This window comes from Eucalyptus grandis, chromosome 4, assembly GCF_016545825.1.
Source record: "Eucalyptus grandis isolate ANBG69807.140 chromosome 4, ASM1654582v1, whole genome shotgun sequence".
NCBI classification, from domain to species: Eukaryota; Viridiplantae; Streptophyta; class Magnoliopsida; order Myrtales; family Myrtaceae; genus Eucalyptus; species Eucalyptus grandis.
In genome coordinates, this window is record NC_052615.1 from 22,811,851 (window position 1) to 22,828,013 (window position 16,163).

The 16,163-nt window shown below is 37.9% G+C and overlaps 1 pseudogene; it reads left to right on the forward strand.

Annotated features, from left to right (window-relative positions):
• Nucleotides 1-713: 713 nt before the first annotated feature.
• LOC104442830 lies at nt 714-14,130 on the forward strand (annotated as a pseudogene).
• The last annotated feature ends 2,033 nt before the right edge of the window (nt 14,131-16,163 follow it).

A 16,163-nucleotide genomic window follows, 5' to 3' on the forward strand; every position in this document is an offset into this window, starting at 1 on the left:
GATCGATGCTTCGAGCTTCGTCCTTGTCGAATAGTGGAGCCGTGGCTTGGTTGATGCCGGTCGTGAAGTCTTCACGGAGCGAGCCCTCAACCTCCATGATCCGGTCCCGCACGTCGTCAAGACCTTCCATGAGTTCGAGCACAGCACTCCGAACCTTCCCGATCTTCTCATCGAACGTAGCCGCAGCATCCACCGAGTGATCTCTTTTCTTTGTCTTGCTGCGCGTGTCTATGCCAGGCACAGTCTCTCCAACTATAGCCGCATCATGGCTCGACATTCTTTCAAACAGTTGGTGCTCTTCAATCTCTCGAACGGATCTCTCTTTAGCTCTGATACCACTTGTCACGGGCCGATCGATTGGGATCATGACCGCGCGGCGACTCGGGCACTCTAGGATCGGAATGGATCGCCAAAGCGCCTAAGCCAAGCCTTACACGGTCGAACGCTCACTCGCTCGCCTTACCCGGATCGTAGAGAGAGAAAGGATCTAGAGAGAAGAGCTCACGGATAGAAGACTTGCTTTGTATTGCGGAAGTAGTGGATGCTTACAAATGAAGGAGGACACCCCTTTTATAGTTGAGGGCCTCGGATTACAACCTTTGATCTAGAATGCTATCGGCGGACGAGATCGCACCGCCTCAACTACCGACATAATGTCGTCTACCAACTACCGACATAAATAAAGGGAACAGAGACTCCCGTAGTATGACTTAATGACGGTGGTTCTTGCCCTTGCAATGTTCGGGAGAAGGCTCGGTGGGAATCCGATTGACAGCGGGAAGTCCACGGGCGAGTTGGGGTCGACCTTGGGGAACCTCTCGGGTTGCCCATTTCTAGGCCCGTGACACTTGTCTTGCTCCTCAAGATTCACGCCGTCAAGTCCTCCGATGGCTGATTACCCCTTCCCCCTTCTCCACACAGACACACACAGAGTGAGAACGGATGGTAGACTTCTAAAACAAAATTGTCTGCTACAGCATACGTTAAGGAGCATATGTTCATGTTCTTCCTGACCTCCTCAGACATAAACCCATTCATATTACGATAACACATTCATATTTAACTTATCAAATGTCGTAGTCACCCATATAACCTACTTTAGACTCTTTATGTGAATACGTTACTTAAACATAATCATACATAAAATTTAAAAAGTAAATTAACCAAATAGAAAAGATGTTAATAAATAAAATAAAAAATGTAAGAAAGCCTAAAACTTGAAAAAATTATAAAGAATGAGAAAAGTATTTTCTTAGATCCCCCAAAAAATTGAGTATCAAGGCACTGGTAAATTTAGCATTTTCTTCATGTAGAAAGTAGGGAGTGCATCGATACAATGCTTTTCAAGTGTGCTTTGTCACACCCCTTCCCCTCCCCCCATGTTGTTAAAAAAAAAGGCTAATTCTAAAGGATTGGACCGACTGATTTTGAATGGCTTTTGCTAGGTCTAGTTCTTAGTTCCAAAGGAGGAATTGTACTAACAGGACCAAACTTGTGGAACCGGCCAAACTTTATATCATATATTTCTATTTTTTTTTTATAGCATGAACCATAAAAAAGAATTGTAGGCAGAGTATTGACTGAGCAATATGTTTTCGGTTTTTCGTTGGTTTGTTTCGTTTTTCTATTTTTTTTTATCATAGCGGAAATCACCATAAGAAAAAAACAACAGGGTGCTTTTTCCGTGTCGTGTTCCCAGGAAAAGGAGAGCTCCCCTTTGTCTGATATAAGTCTCTTCTGACGGGTGGGATACCTTGGACTCTCGAGAAAAGGGACGGCATCCTGTATCCTCCTGTGGATGCCTCAAATATACCATCCTTTTCTTTATTACTTCCAACTTCTGCTTCCAGGTTGTGACCGAATATAATTCTTGGTTTCCTTCCAGTCTTGTGATTTTCTCTAGAACGAAATATTGGTGAATATATTATGCATGGGAACTATATTAGCAATGCTGAAGATTTTTTATTGCGTGTGGCCTTGATTTCCTCGATTCTTGTCGCTTGACATGCATGGGATATTTTTGGCCATAGGCTTGACCGGATATGATTAAACTCAGAATCCCCTTCTATCAGTCCTTTTAACTCGAGTTCAAATACAATTTAGGTGGACTTAATGCTGTTAATGTAAATACTTCTTATATCTAGATGCAAGTTAACTAATATTATTGTTGAGGGGTCGGAATCGATCTCAAAATTTTCTATGAAATGAATACCTAAATGGGTTGCCAAAATTTAATGTCAACAAGTTAGTAATGTAGATTTATCAAGAAATAAAGGTTCACCGTTGTTTTCATTTATAAATGTTTTGTACTATTGTCATTATTGATGAACACTCTCTTCCGTGATAAATTTTCACCATAAAATTTTCTTTCAAATGAAAATAAAGTCATACTTAAAATTATACAAGGTTTCTTTTATTAAAAAGATATATCATTAGTTATTTAGTTCTCATATTCTACTTAACTTGCCTGAACACTAATTTATATTATTAACTCCCTGATATATCATTAGTATATATTCTATGAACACTAATTCATATATTAACCTTCAATATATATGGTTTCTTTCCCTCTGTAATTAAACGTCATATCTTTTTGTTGTCATCCATTTATAAATTTAAACATAATAAGAAATGAATTCCACACTTCTAATTATGAAATTTACTTTATTAATGGAATATGTTAATTCGAGTCAATTTAAATTAAACTGATTTGTGTCATCATACTTCTGAAAAATATTCAGAATAGGTTAGATAACTATAATGCAATTCAGAATATTTTTTATTATTTTAATTCAAACTCAGAGAGAGATCAAATTTGTGGAGTAACCAATCAATAAATTAAAAATTAATTATTGATTATGCAACATGCTCCTCACGTTTCGATTATTTATGATAAATTAATTATATAATGGAAGACTTTGCAAAATGTTAGAAAGTTCAATAATTTTGCGAGAGAGGTACAAGTGATGAGCATGAAAATGGTGAAGACTAGTTTATTTAGGATCATTTGATAATAAAAATTCTAATTTGGAAATAGACTTAGGTGGGGAAAAATGCCAAAAAGTCATAAACCTTTTTACGTTGTACCAATTTAATTCTTTTCGGCCAATTTTTGCCGGATTTGCTGATTGGACGCCCAAATGTGACACAACATCGGCGCCGACGTGGATAAATTTTAATAATATTTTAATGTTTTAATATATATATATATATATATTTTTTTCTTTTCCTCTTCTTCCTCTAGTCGGTTGCTGGATCTCGGCGATTGGCCAGAGGTGACGGCTGGCGAGGTCGAGGTTGACCTCACTGGCCACCTCGCCGGTGGCCGCAAGGGCTCCCTCAGGTGGGCGGCGAGGCTTGCCCTTGCCGCATCTGGTTCGATTCTCGATGAATTCCCTCCTGATTTCATCCTTTTATTCTAGGGTTTTGGTGCGTTTCTTCATTTTTCGCCACCAGTGATCGCGTGGGTGTCTGTGATCGGTGGCTGCAGATCTTTGTAGGAACCCGGTGGATGGGTTCTCCGCGGGGTTGGTGGATGAAACCAACGTGTTCGAGTGGAGCGTCTCCATAATCGGCCCTCCCGACACCCTGTAGTGAGTTGGGAACCAGGAGGGATTTCATTGAGAATCGGACCTCGGAGCTGCTTCTAGAGGAGGAGGCTGGCTTGATTTGAAGCCATCGGTCGCCGATTATCTAGGGAAGTAAGAATTGGCGGTGGAGTCTTCTTCTTCGTCGTTGCCCAGGCCTTGAGGGCGGCCTCGCAACTACTGGCGAGGTGGGCGACCTTACTGGCCGTCACCTTTGGCCGGTTGTTGAGGTCCGGCGACCGGTTGGAGGAAGAAAAGGAGAAGAAAAAAAAAATCAAAAATATTAAAATATTATTAAAAATTGTCCACGTTAGCCGGTCGGCGTCCAGTGAGCAAAAATCCGGCCAAAATTGGCCGGAAATGACTGAATTAGCACAACGGAAAAATGTTTAGGACTAAATCGGCACCAAAAAATGTTTAGAACTAAATTGACACTTTAACCAAAGGTTTAAGACTTTTTGGCATTTTTCCCGACTTAGGAGAGATCTGTTTTGGAAATTACTTTCCTTAACAGCAGAGAAAAAGTCATGAAAATTAGTATGATGGATAAGAACGAATTAATCGCATCTAACAATCATGACAACTCCATAAATAAACCAATAACCAACGCTTCCCCGTGTATGTTTTCATATAATAGAAAATTCGATATGATAATTTTATTTTCGATATGTTTATACATCGACTTAGAATTATAGTAACTGGCAATCATATCCTAGATCTTACATTCTATTTCGAGGCGTTACCAAATATGATGAATCGGAGATTAATTAGACTACTAATTTCTTGTCTTTTATTCAGATTACTTTCTGTTTTATTTCAAAATTTCCTGTTCCTCTCAACCAAACAAGGAATGACATAAGAAGGCAAGGTATCTTCCCGAAAGGAAGGAAAGAAAATCCAAAGAAAACGTCCATCCTTAGTATGTCTTTTATGAGACATCCCCTGTTTCTCTCTGTTCGGTAGATTCATCCCATCTCTCTCTCTCTCTATCTTCTCTATTGTTTTTGGTCCTGGATCCTTCTTTCCATTCTTTGGGGCCTCAATCTGGATATCTCCAATAAATGTACTTGTCCTGTTTTGGATGATCTATTAATAGACAACGTAATCACAACATTTCCGTGTCTCTAGTCATAAAAGCATTCCATCCTCAAGATCTTCGAGATTTAACAAAAAGCACGCCAAGATACTCATCCCTTATTCTGTAATCGTCTTGGCCCGTTTCTTTAAAGCCGCTCAACCTCTCCTGCTCGCACCGCCGCTAAAATTCTTAGCATCGGAGACCTCTCTCTTTTGTACTGGTTTAACGTTTCTTGTTGCACATCACTTGCCTTTCTTCACCTCCCTCTCTTTTCACTCCCGACATACAGTCGCGTCTCCTTAGTCGTAAAAGCATTCCATCCTCAAATCGAATAGTCATGGATAGACGTGGAAGCTGATGGAGAGAACATGATAGGTATCACAGGAGGGAAGAGAGAAACTGGAATAGAGATCGGTGTCGTCACCACCATGACTGTGAACTAGACCACCGACGTCCAAGGGGTGGTCATGGAGAGGGGGGAAGCACTTTCCAAAAATCTCCTCGTAGAGAGAGGAGTCGATCACCTATTGATACTGACACTCGTCATCTTGGATATGATGCCTCACTCTATCCAGATCTGGTACGTATAATATTGTCTCTTCGACATTGCCCTCACAGTGCCATACCTGATTGAATATTGATTGATTTGATTTGATTTGGGAGGAGGAGTGGTCAAAATGGCCGGAAGCTTAAGTTTTTATTGCATTTTCAGAGTGACATTAGAAACGCTTTTTTTTTGCAAGTTTCTTTCAGTTTGTTTATACCAGAAGGATCTTTGCATATGAATCATGTCATTTTCTATTCAATTCATAAATTACTTATCATGTTCAACACATACAATTTTGATTTAGCTTTTTCTCCCGATCAGGTGCAGGACCGCTGCATTTAAATCTTCACCGGTGTTTTAATAGTTAAATGTTCAGAAGTCGTAGCCATTAAAAAAGGAGTCATGGGTTTCATTGTCTTTTTCTGGATGCTAATCTACACAATGATGCATAGCTGCTGATGTTTTACTTTCACTTTTTTTTTTGGGTTCTACAACCCTAAGTACTATAAAAGTATAAAAAAAAATAGTGAGTGTAACCGCGTGGTGTTTCTGACAAAGTGGCTGAACCTAATGTGCAGCATCGATTGATGTATTTTTTATGTTCTTTACAGATTTCAGGACTCTCGCTGTACAGCCAGAGTTTAACCAAGCACCCGAGTTTAACCTGGTTTCCCCAAGAAATGGGATGAGATTTACCCCATTAGACGCCCTGACAAAGGTGGCACACTGGCTGCTCGGCACGTCAGGCTTCTTGTCAACAACTTTCCCATCACATTCAATTCTGAAACCATTAATAGGGCACTACAATGTTGACATCAAGCCTGAGATGCCGGCGACGCACAGCCATCCTGTGAGGCTATCAAAAGCCGCTTTATCTCAAACCAAGGAGATGTTACTCTGACAATCGTAGGAAATTTTTTATCCATGACCGCTTATGATGGTGAGAAGAACAATCTTTAGTGCAATCCCACTGCCTGGCGGCGCGTACGACAAGAAAATATTTTCCGGGGAAGACAACGAGGACTCCTCATTCCGATGCACCATCACCCCGTGAACGAGCTCAATCTCTATGAGTTAAAGGACTACTTGGCTGGGAACTTGCTGTCCATCCCGCGTGACATATTGTAAGACATGGATGTGGTGATGAAGGAGAACCCGTCAGGCACATGATCTCGGTTGGCCGGCACTTCTATCCTCTCGAGTATCATGAGGAAGATGACCTCAAGTGTGGCGTCGCAGCGTTCAGGGGATTCCAACACAGCTTGAACTTGACCTCCCAGGGCCTCGCGTTGTCTCTCGATTACTCGGTCATGGCCTTCCGAAAGAGGATGCCAGTTATTGATTTCCTCAAGGAGAACATACGTGGGTTCAGCATCAACCAGTTTCCACGGTATAGGAGGGAAGTCGAGCAGGTGTTGGAGGGGGTGAAGGTCACTGTGGCCCACCGCAGGACCAAACAGAAATATATGGTGGTTGGGTTGACCAATGACACCACACGCTCGATATCTTCCAGCTGCGAGAACTCCGAGGGCAAGATGAAGAAGATCAACCTGGTGAACTACTTCTGGGAGAAGTATAAAATTGAGATTAAGTACAAGGACATTCCTTGCCTGGATTTCAGCAAGAACAACAAGAAAAATTTCATGCCGATGGAGTTCTGCTTGTTGGTCGAGGGGCAGAGCTATCCAAAGGAGAATTTGGAGAGAGACGCTGCCTTCATGCTGAAGAAACTCTCCTTGCCTCCACCGCATATCAGAAAGAAGTACATTTGCGACACGATAAGGTTGAACACGGACCTTGCGCGGGGCAATACTGGTGCTATGTGCAGGTGATATGCATTTTCAATTATACTGTCTTAAGGAATGTGTTCAAATAGACAACATATTATTGGGGATTCTATCTTTGTTGGTGAAATGGTCTCATAAAAAGGCATAGACTATTTGATTTAAATAGCATTTGATCGACAAACATGGTATAAGAGTGTATAGCAGTAAGCACCAGACTAATATGACTTTCTTTTTTGTCTTTGATTTTGTCGTTTGTTTTTTCTTTAAATGTTCCTTACCTTGCTGCAGAGACGTCAGCCAAAACTTTGGAATCAAAGTCGACGTGAACATGACGAAAGTGGCAGGACATGTCATCGGACCTCCTGAGCTAAGCCTTGCAACTTTGAATGGCAAGGTGATCAAGATAGAAGTTGATAGAGAGATGCCATTGGAATCTAATGGGGAAATCGGTCATAGATGGGAAGCCAATCAAAAGATGGGTCAACGTTGATTTCAGCACGTTGGACCGGAATCGGCTTAAACTATAAGCTGTTCATCCCAAAGCTTATAAGCCGATGCAGAAACTTGGGGATTCGCATGGAAGAACTGCTCTTTTATCAAGATGCCACAATGAGCTTGTTCTCCAATGCGGCTAGATTGACCGAGCTGCTAGAGGATGCCAATGACCGTGCTTGCAGAGTTGGGAGACGGCGTCCTCAATTCCTTCTTTGCATCATGTATAGAAGGGACATCGGCTACAAGAACCTCAAATGGATTTGTGAGACACGAGTTGGGTTAGTTACTCAGTGTTGCCTATCCATGCAAGCCAACAAAGTGAACGATTAGTATCTCACTAATTTGGCCCTCAAGATCAATGCTAAGCTTGGGGGCAGCAATGTGGAGTTATTCAATCGATTCGCGCGTATCGACGGCGAGGGGCATGTGATGTTCCTTGGTGCCAATGTCAACCATCCTGCATCCCGCAACACAAGAAGTCCGTCATTTGCTGCCATTCTTGGTGAAAGGGCTAGTATAAATACTTGGAGAGAGTGAATAAGTATGAAAACAGCTTTTACAAAAATGCAATAAAAATACTTTACTTTTAAATTGAGTCTAATGAACTACAGACTTTGCAGAAGAATTCAGACTTTAACAACTATTTCAAAGCACATAAATACATCGCAATAAAGAAAATGAAGGAGTTTCGGGAAGAGAACGTTGGACACAAAATTTATAATGGTTCAGCTTAGATCAAACCTACACTCACTCCCCCACGATAATAACATTTTGGCTGGATTCCACTATGCGATTAACAAGAGATTACAACTTTGAGTGCAAATACTCAGTGGTAGATCACACTATTTCATTAAGTCACTCTTTTGGTATTTCTATCACGATCACAAACGTTTAAACTCACTAAAGACAAGTGTATGATCGAATGTCGCTTAAACTTTGGAATTATAAATTTTACGCTCCGTCTCTTATTTGCTCTTCGGTCCTTGGTCTTCTTAAATACTCCTCAACTTCCAAATTAGTCGTTGGACAGTATCTAGAGGATCGTCTTCCAATCTACCCATTGGACAGATCTGTATTTAGAAGATTTAGTAGCCATTGAGTGATAGAAGCAGAATCCCAAGTTGATTTTGATCGCCCATACAAACAAAATTTTGGTTTTCATAAGTAGAGTTTCTTCGTTTAGAAAGTTCTTGTCTTCAAGATCCAATTGTTAATCAATTAGATTAAGTTAATCAAATCTATCTTGATATATGATCCAAACTAGATCACTAGCTGTTATATGTTTAGGGTTTGTATTACATTTTGAACATACCTCGTTTTGAATCTGCCACGTTCTGAACTTGTGTCTTGTTTTGGACATTGTCACGTTTTGGACTCGTGTCTCGTTTTGTATGTAAAGTCTAAGAGTGTTCTGTCAAAAGTAAAGTTTGAGTATCTTTCGTCTGAAGTAGAATTTGAGTATTTTCCGTTTGAAGTAGACTTTACAACCTGTACATGAGTTTGAACATATTCTACTTTTGAACATATTTAACATTAATGTCTAGATACAGTCTGAATAAGTTCAGTTTCAGCATAGAGTCTATCTTCTGATTTTTTCAAGTATAGACTTTGACAATATCCTTTACATATTCTATAATCTGCGTATTCTATTATTCAACCATTCAACACGTTAGTAGCCTTTGATTTATTTTGTTATCTTGAAAACATCATAAGAGATTTCCCTAACACTTTCTCCATTTTTGATGATAACAAAACAATATTTGAATATGCATGTATAATCACACTTTTGAAAATATTAATAAATCAATGCAATCTTAAATAATAATGTTATTCAAATAAAAAATAGCGGAAGCTAGCAAATAGATTGAGCATAACAATATATAGAAAAATAATCGCAGCTCAACATTATGCAATAAATAATATCAACCAATCAACACATATGCATATTTGTATTCTCTCCCCCCTTTTGTCATAATCAAAAAGTGATAAAAAGTATCATGTAGAGAATATAAAGTGATAAAAAAATATCTTGCAAGAAACACAATTTAAAAAAAAAAAAATCAGCTTTTACAAAGTAAATTGAATATCAAAGATATGCAATATGGCTCACTTCGATCATATACATCAGCAAATATATAAAAATCATGGATGCATTATTCACTTACCCATTTTGGTAATAATAAAACGATAATGTAAATAAGAGATATGTAATGATAAAAGGTAATAAAAGATGCACTAACCATATTTTGTAGAACTTAATAAGTTCTAACACATTACCTTTTCCTTCCTTAAATAATAATTAAGATCATGATCAATTTAAAAAGATTTTTCCATAATTGAACAACGCTCCCTATCAATTTGTTGCCTTTTTGAGTTTGATCACGAATCTTTCCATTTCTTTTGGATTCACTTTTCCCCTTGTCATCATGACAATATTTGTGAAAACTTTGCACAAGGAAAAGAATCTTTGAGCCTTTTTGATTGCACCAAAATTTGCGTAGATTTGCAATCATTATTCCCTTATAGAATTTCCTGCAATGAACTCATTTCCTTTTTGGTATCCATCAATTTGGATCATTCCTTGACGTTAGAGCAAAATATAAAATCTCCATAAATAATCAAATATTCTTTCTTAACTCATCATAACAAAGTATTTAAGGGAGAATATCTTGCACAATAATATCTTGAAAAAGAAATTCTCACTTAGTCAAAGCACGATAAAATCCTTAAGTATCTACGAAAAAATATTTTGCATAATAAATTAATATCACGTAAAACAGATTATTACTTTACAAAATATGAAAAAAATAGAGAGCATAAAATCAAACCAAATCACACGTATTAAATCAAATCGCAACTCATGAATTAAAAAAAAAAAAAACGTGATTCTTCATTCAATCTAACCAATTAAAGAATATGATCATTATAAAATCTAAATCAATCAAGTTATGAAGAGAATATAATGAGAATTTTAAAATTATGTCCTCAAACCAAATTAAAAATATACACATTCCTTACCAAATTATCTTTCATCTTTTCCTTTATTTCCTGCAAAAACAACTCACTTTTTCTTTGGTACCCATATTTTCTTGGGTCCTTAAGAGTTAGTAGAGTATGTTGTTTTTACCAAATCTTTCTTGATAGGTCTCCAGACCTTAGGACATTCTTTCTCAAAGTGTTTTGAGTCTCCACAATTTCAACACTTAAGGGCATTTCAACCAACAAGTTTTGTAAAAATCTTTTGAAAATGTTTCTTGTACGCAAGTCTAGGGAGGTCTTTGTCTAAGTCTCTCATTGACTTTAGGAAAATCTATTAGCTAATTACTTTCCTTATTGAAGCCAAGTCCCGACTTGTTATAGTAAGGTACTTGTATGGAAATGATATGCTCTAATGTTTTGAACCCTTTAAAAATTTTGTCGAAATATTTGAAAATTCTTTCTTTAAAGGATCATTTTCTTTGATAAGTAAATCTCGACTTTCTTTTGTTTATAGAAAATCTTTTTGTAAAATTTCAAACTTTTCTTTTCAAGAAAGATTCTGTTGCCTAAGCCATGAATTCTTCTTTCTAAGTTCGGAGATTATTTTAAGAGAAGATTTGAGATTTAAGCAAAGCTGATTTATATATTTTGAAACTTTAATAGGAATTTTTGAATGGCTTACCTCGATTTCCTCATCGGATTCCAAGTTTGATTATGATTCCAAATTTGAGTCTAAGTCTGAATGTGCCATCAAACATATATTTCCTTGCTCATCATCTTCTTTCATGGTCCTTTTCTGCCCATTCTACTTGTATTGTCTTCTTCCACTGAATTTCTTTCCTTTTCTATTCAACTTTTTGAATTTCTTGATCATAAAAGCAAGTTCTTCATCGTCCATATCATTTTTTGAGTCTGTATCATCAGAATTAGCGTTAGATTTTAAAGTGATGGATTTCTTACCTTCGGGATCTTCGTCGTTGATTTGTTCCACTTCGTAGGATTGAAGAATGCCAATAAGTTCATCAACGGAAAGTGACATAATCCTTTGAGTCTCACAAAAGTTTGTTGACCTTCATTGGAGCAGAAATTGGTTGTCCTTGATATGCTAAACCATTTACAATTTCTATAAAATGAATAAACGTATCTCCAATTGACTCTTCTAGCTTCATCTTGAAGGATCCATATTGACCAAGCAGAATGTTTATCTTTGTTTCCTTCACACGGTTAGTCCCTTCATAGGTGACGTGAAGCCTATCCCAGATTTCCTTAGATGTTTCACATGAAGAAATTATGTTATATTCAGTAGCAGACAATGCACAATATAAAGAATAAATGGCTTTTGCATTAAGAGCTTTTCTTTTGGATATCTCCATCTAAGACATAGGAGCAGGGGGTTTGGTTTCTTTGTCTTTGCCAATGTTATTTGATGTAGACACAGTAGTGAGATTAATTCATTTTTCCACAACATCCTATTGTAAGGGATCTCTGGATCTTAGGAATGCTTTCATTTTGTTTTTCCAAATGTTGTATTCCTTTCCATCAAAATATGGAGGTCTGGTGTTGCTTTCTCTTTCAACCAATCGTGGAGCCAAGATACTAGCCATAGAAGATCTTTAGCTTGAAGTAAAAATACTTCAATAAAATAAGTACACATGCTCTGATACCAATTGAAAGGGCTAGTATAAATACCTAGAGGGGGTGAATAGGTGTCAAAACAGCTTGAACGAAAATGTAGTAAAAATACTTTACTTTTAAACTGAGTTTGATGAACTACAGACTTTGTAGAAGAATTCAGACTTTAACAACTATTTCAAAGCACATAAATATATCGAAGTAAATAAAATAAAGGAGTTTAGGGAAGAGAATGTTGGACACGAAATTTATAGTGGTTCGGCTTAGATCAAACCTACGTCCACTCTCCTACGCTAACGGTCTTCTCGTTGGATTCCACTATGTGATCAACAAGAGATTACAACTTTGAGTGCAAACACTTAGTGGTAGATCACACTATCTCACTAAGTCACTCTTTTGGTATTTCTCTCATGATCACAAATGTTTAAGCTCTCCAAAGACAAGTGTATGATCGAAGGTTGCTTAGACTTTGGAATTATAAATTCTACGCTCCGTTTCTTACTTGCTCTTCGGTCCTTGGTCTTCTTAAATACTCCTCCACTTCCAAACTAGCCGTTGGACAATATCTAAAGGATTGTCTTCCAATCTACCCATTGGACAGATCTGTATCTAGAAGATTTAGTAGCTGTTGAGTAACAGAAGCAAAATCCCAAGTTGATTTTGATCGCCCATACAAACAGAATCTTGGTTTTCATAAATAGAGCTTCTTTGTTTAGAAAGTTTGTGTCTTCAAGATCCAATTGTTAATCAATTAGATTGAGTCAATCAAATTTATCTTGATGTAGGATCCAAACTAGATCACTAGCCGTTATATGTTTGAAACTTGTGTTACGTTCTGTCAAGTTGGTTCGTTCTGAACATGCCTCGTTCTAAATCTGCTATGTTATGAACTTGTGTCTCGTTTTGGACCTTGTCACATTCTGGACTTGTGTCTCGTTCTGTATGTAAAGTCTTAGAGCGTTCTATCGAAAGTAAAGTCTAAGTGTCTTCCGTCTGAAGTAAAGTCTGAGTGTCTTCCGTCTGAAGTAAACTTTACAACCTGGACGTGAGTCTAAACATATTCTGTTTCTGAACATATTTAGCATTAAGGTCTGGACACAGTCTAAATAAGTTCAGCTTTAGCATAAAGTCTATCATTTGGTTCTTCCAAGTATAGACTTTGACAATATCCTTTACATATTCTATAATCTGCATAGTCTATTACTCAATCATTAAACACATTAGTAGCCTTTGATTTATTTTGTCATCTTCAAAATATTATAAGAGATTTCCCTAACACTTGGTGTTGTCAACTGGCCTACTGCCAATCGCTATATTATGAGGGTGCGACCATAGCTCCACCAACAAGAGAAAATTGTCAACATCGGGGAGATGTGTCTTGAGCTCATCGAGACATATGCCCGTTTGAATCGAGTTAGGCCGGGGAAACTTGTATTGTTCTGTGGTGGTGTGAGTGAAAGCCAATTCAATATGGTTTTGAACGAAGAATTGCAAGATTTGAAGAAGGCTTTTCGTGAGAAAGATTACAGGCCAACCATCACGATCGTTGTGGCGCAGGAGCGCCACCAAACTCGTCTTTTCCTAGAGAGAGACATCGATGGGGGTCCCACGGGGAACATGCCACCAAGGACAGTCATGGACCCAACAGTTATGCATCCTTTTGAATTTGACTTCTATCTGTGCGGCCACTATGGCGGTCTCGGGACGAGCAAGCCCACCCATTATCATGTCCTCTGGGACGAACACAAGTTTAGCTCTAACGACCTGGAGAAGTTGATTTATTGTTTATGCTTTACCTTTGCTCGATGTGCCAAACCAGTGTCTCTAGTCACGCCTCTGTACTATGCTGATCTTGCCACCTACAGAGGAAGGTTGTATCACGAAGCGGTGATGGAGCATTTTCCAAGTTCGATGGCGTATTCATCCTCCTCAATGGCATCATCATCGTTCCCATCTATTGGTTCAAATGAAGACCAATTTTGCAAGCTACACGCTGATGTAGAGAACATGATGTTCTTCATTTGAAGGCCATAAGCTCTGGTGTCTAAAAGAAGTCTCGAGGACATTCCATCCTCTCCATCTGAAAAAAACGTGTAGGAGACTTCTTGGATATTGCCATTACCTCTCCGCTAGAAAAGAAGTTCAATGAGGGGAAAAGCTTACTGGAGCAATGTTAGCAGGACTGAGCCTATAATGGCTCCGTCAGGCTGACAGTGTTCGATTGCTCTGTCGGGCCTTCACCCGTTGACAGAAGGCCAATCCTCAATGAACTTCTTTGCTAGAGGAGAAGCAGTGGCAATGTCCAGAAAGTCTCTTATACATTCTTTTGGATGGAGAAGATAGAATGTGCTTAAGACTTCTAGACACGAGTTTATGATCTCAGTGAAGACAAAATGTCCTCAAGAATTCTAGCCATTTATTAGGATTCTCAGCGCTTTATTGGGAAGTTATTTTTTTGATCCTATCAGGGTAGCTCATCACGTGCATTGGAGGCATAGTTACTCATTATCTTTTCAACTTGTTTTGGTAACAAATCTGGGTTCCCAGGTGATTTCGTGTGATATCCTGAAACGTCACCCGACACGTGTTTCTCATGTTATTATTATTTTTTAACGTGTAGAAGTGAAAACAAATATTTCGAATATTCTTTTAATGATTAAAACCTCATAATTATAATGAAACATACTTTTGCTTCTTTTATTTATATCACATATGAGTTCACAACTTTATTACATTTCGAGCAAAAAACAGAAGTTGAGTAAGGTGGGGAGATCTATCTCTAGACTATATTATACTTTCAAAAGTTTGCCTTTGCAAATGACCAGACTGAGTCATGGGTTGATAACTTCTCCCTTTGCTACATCTCTAATGTCCAGATCGAAGCTACTCAACAGATCGAGTAACTCTCCATCAAGATTCTGGTACCAAGTAACGAACCAGAAAGGAACCCACTCCGCGAATCCTCCTACATAAATAAATCTATATCATAGAACTACACTTGGTATATATTATTCCCAACTTTGATTCAAGCACATTTTCATAAAAACCTTCATTATACATAGGGACTCCATAGTGCAAGGGTTGAGGGGTGTCCATCCTACACGTCTAAAAAATAAAAGGGATGAGCTGAAGCCTAGTAAATGAAATCTCTAATTTTAAGTTAAAAGAATCATCTTATCACTTCACCTGGTATATACATAATGAAGGCAAAATCATCCGATAAGTATGATACAAATATAAACAGACTTTACCTTTTATGTTAATCTATTACAGAAATTGTCAACTAACAGAACATCCATCCGGACTCATGCATATGCACACCATGTTTCAGACAATGATTTGGTTCTACACATAACAATACATTTTATTCATTAATGCTTCATCCTCCTTAACACTCTTAGGGCATCCTGACACAAGGGGCATTTCAACTTTGAGGCATCTTGTAAACTTTCACCACAAGGCATTCCCACTATAGGGGTCTCTTGACTCCCAAAGCATCTCGAAACACTCCTCAGGGTATTCTATCACTAGGCCATCCTGGAAACTTTCATTATGGATATTGTCACTTACTACTATACGGGTGACGGAATCACATCAATCTCATTCATGCCACAATATATACATACTCACAAGCATATAACATATATTTCAACTCAATTTAATGCATTAACCAAATAACCGCATATCTAATAACATGTAATCACATTCTGATTGTCAAAGTATAGACATTTAATGAGTACATTATGAGTCTGAATGGTGAAAATGTTATGGGCATTAAAATTGAATAAATTAAATGGGTACATTCTGAGTCTAAACATTTAGTAGGTTTTGGATATTAAAATTTGATAAATCAAATGGGTATGTTTTGAGTTTAAACATTGAGCAGGATTTAAACATTAAAATCTGGTAAATCAAATGAGTATGTTCTAAGTCTTGACAAACAAGTACATTCTAACCGTAAATTCTGAATAATTAAAAGAGTAAATTTTGGCTTGATACAAGCTTACCAAGCAAAAGAACAGATCCAACAATGAACAATCTTACAAATGGACAGATTT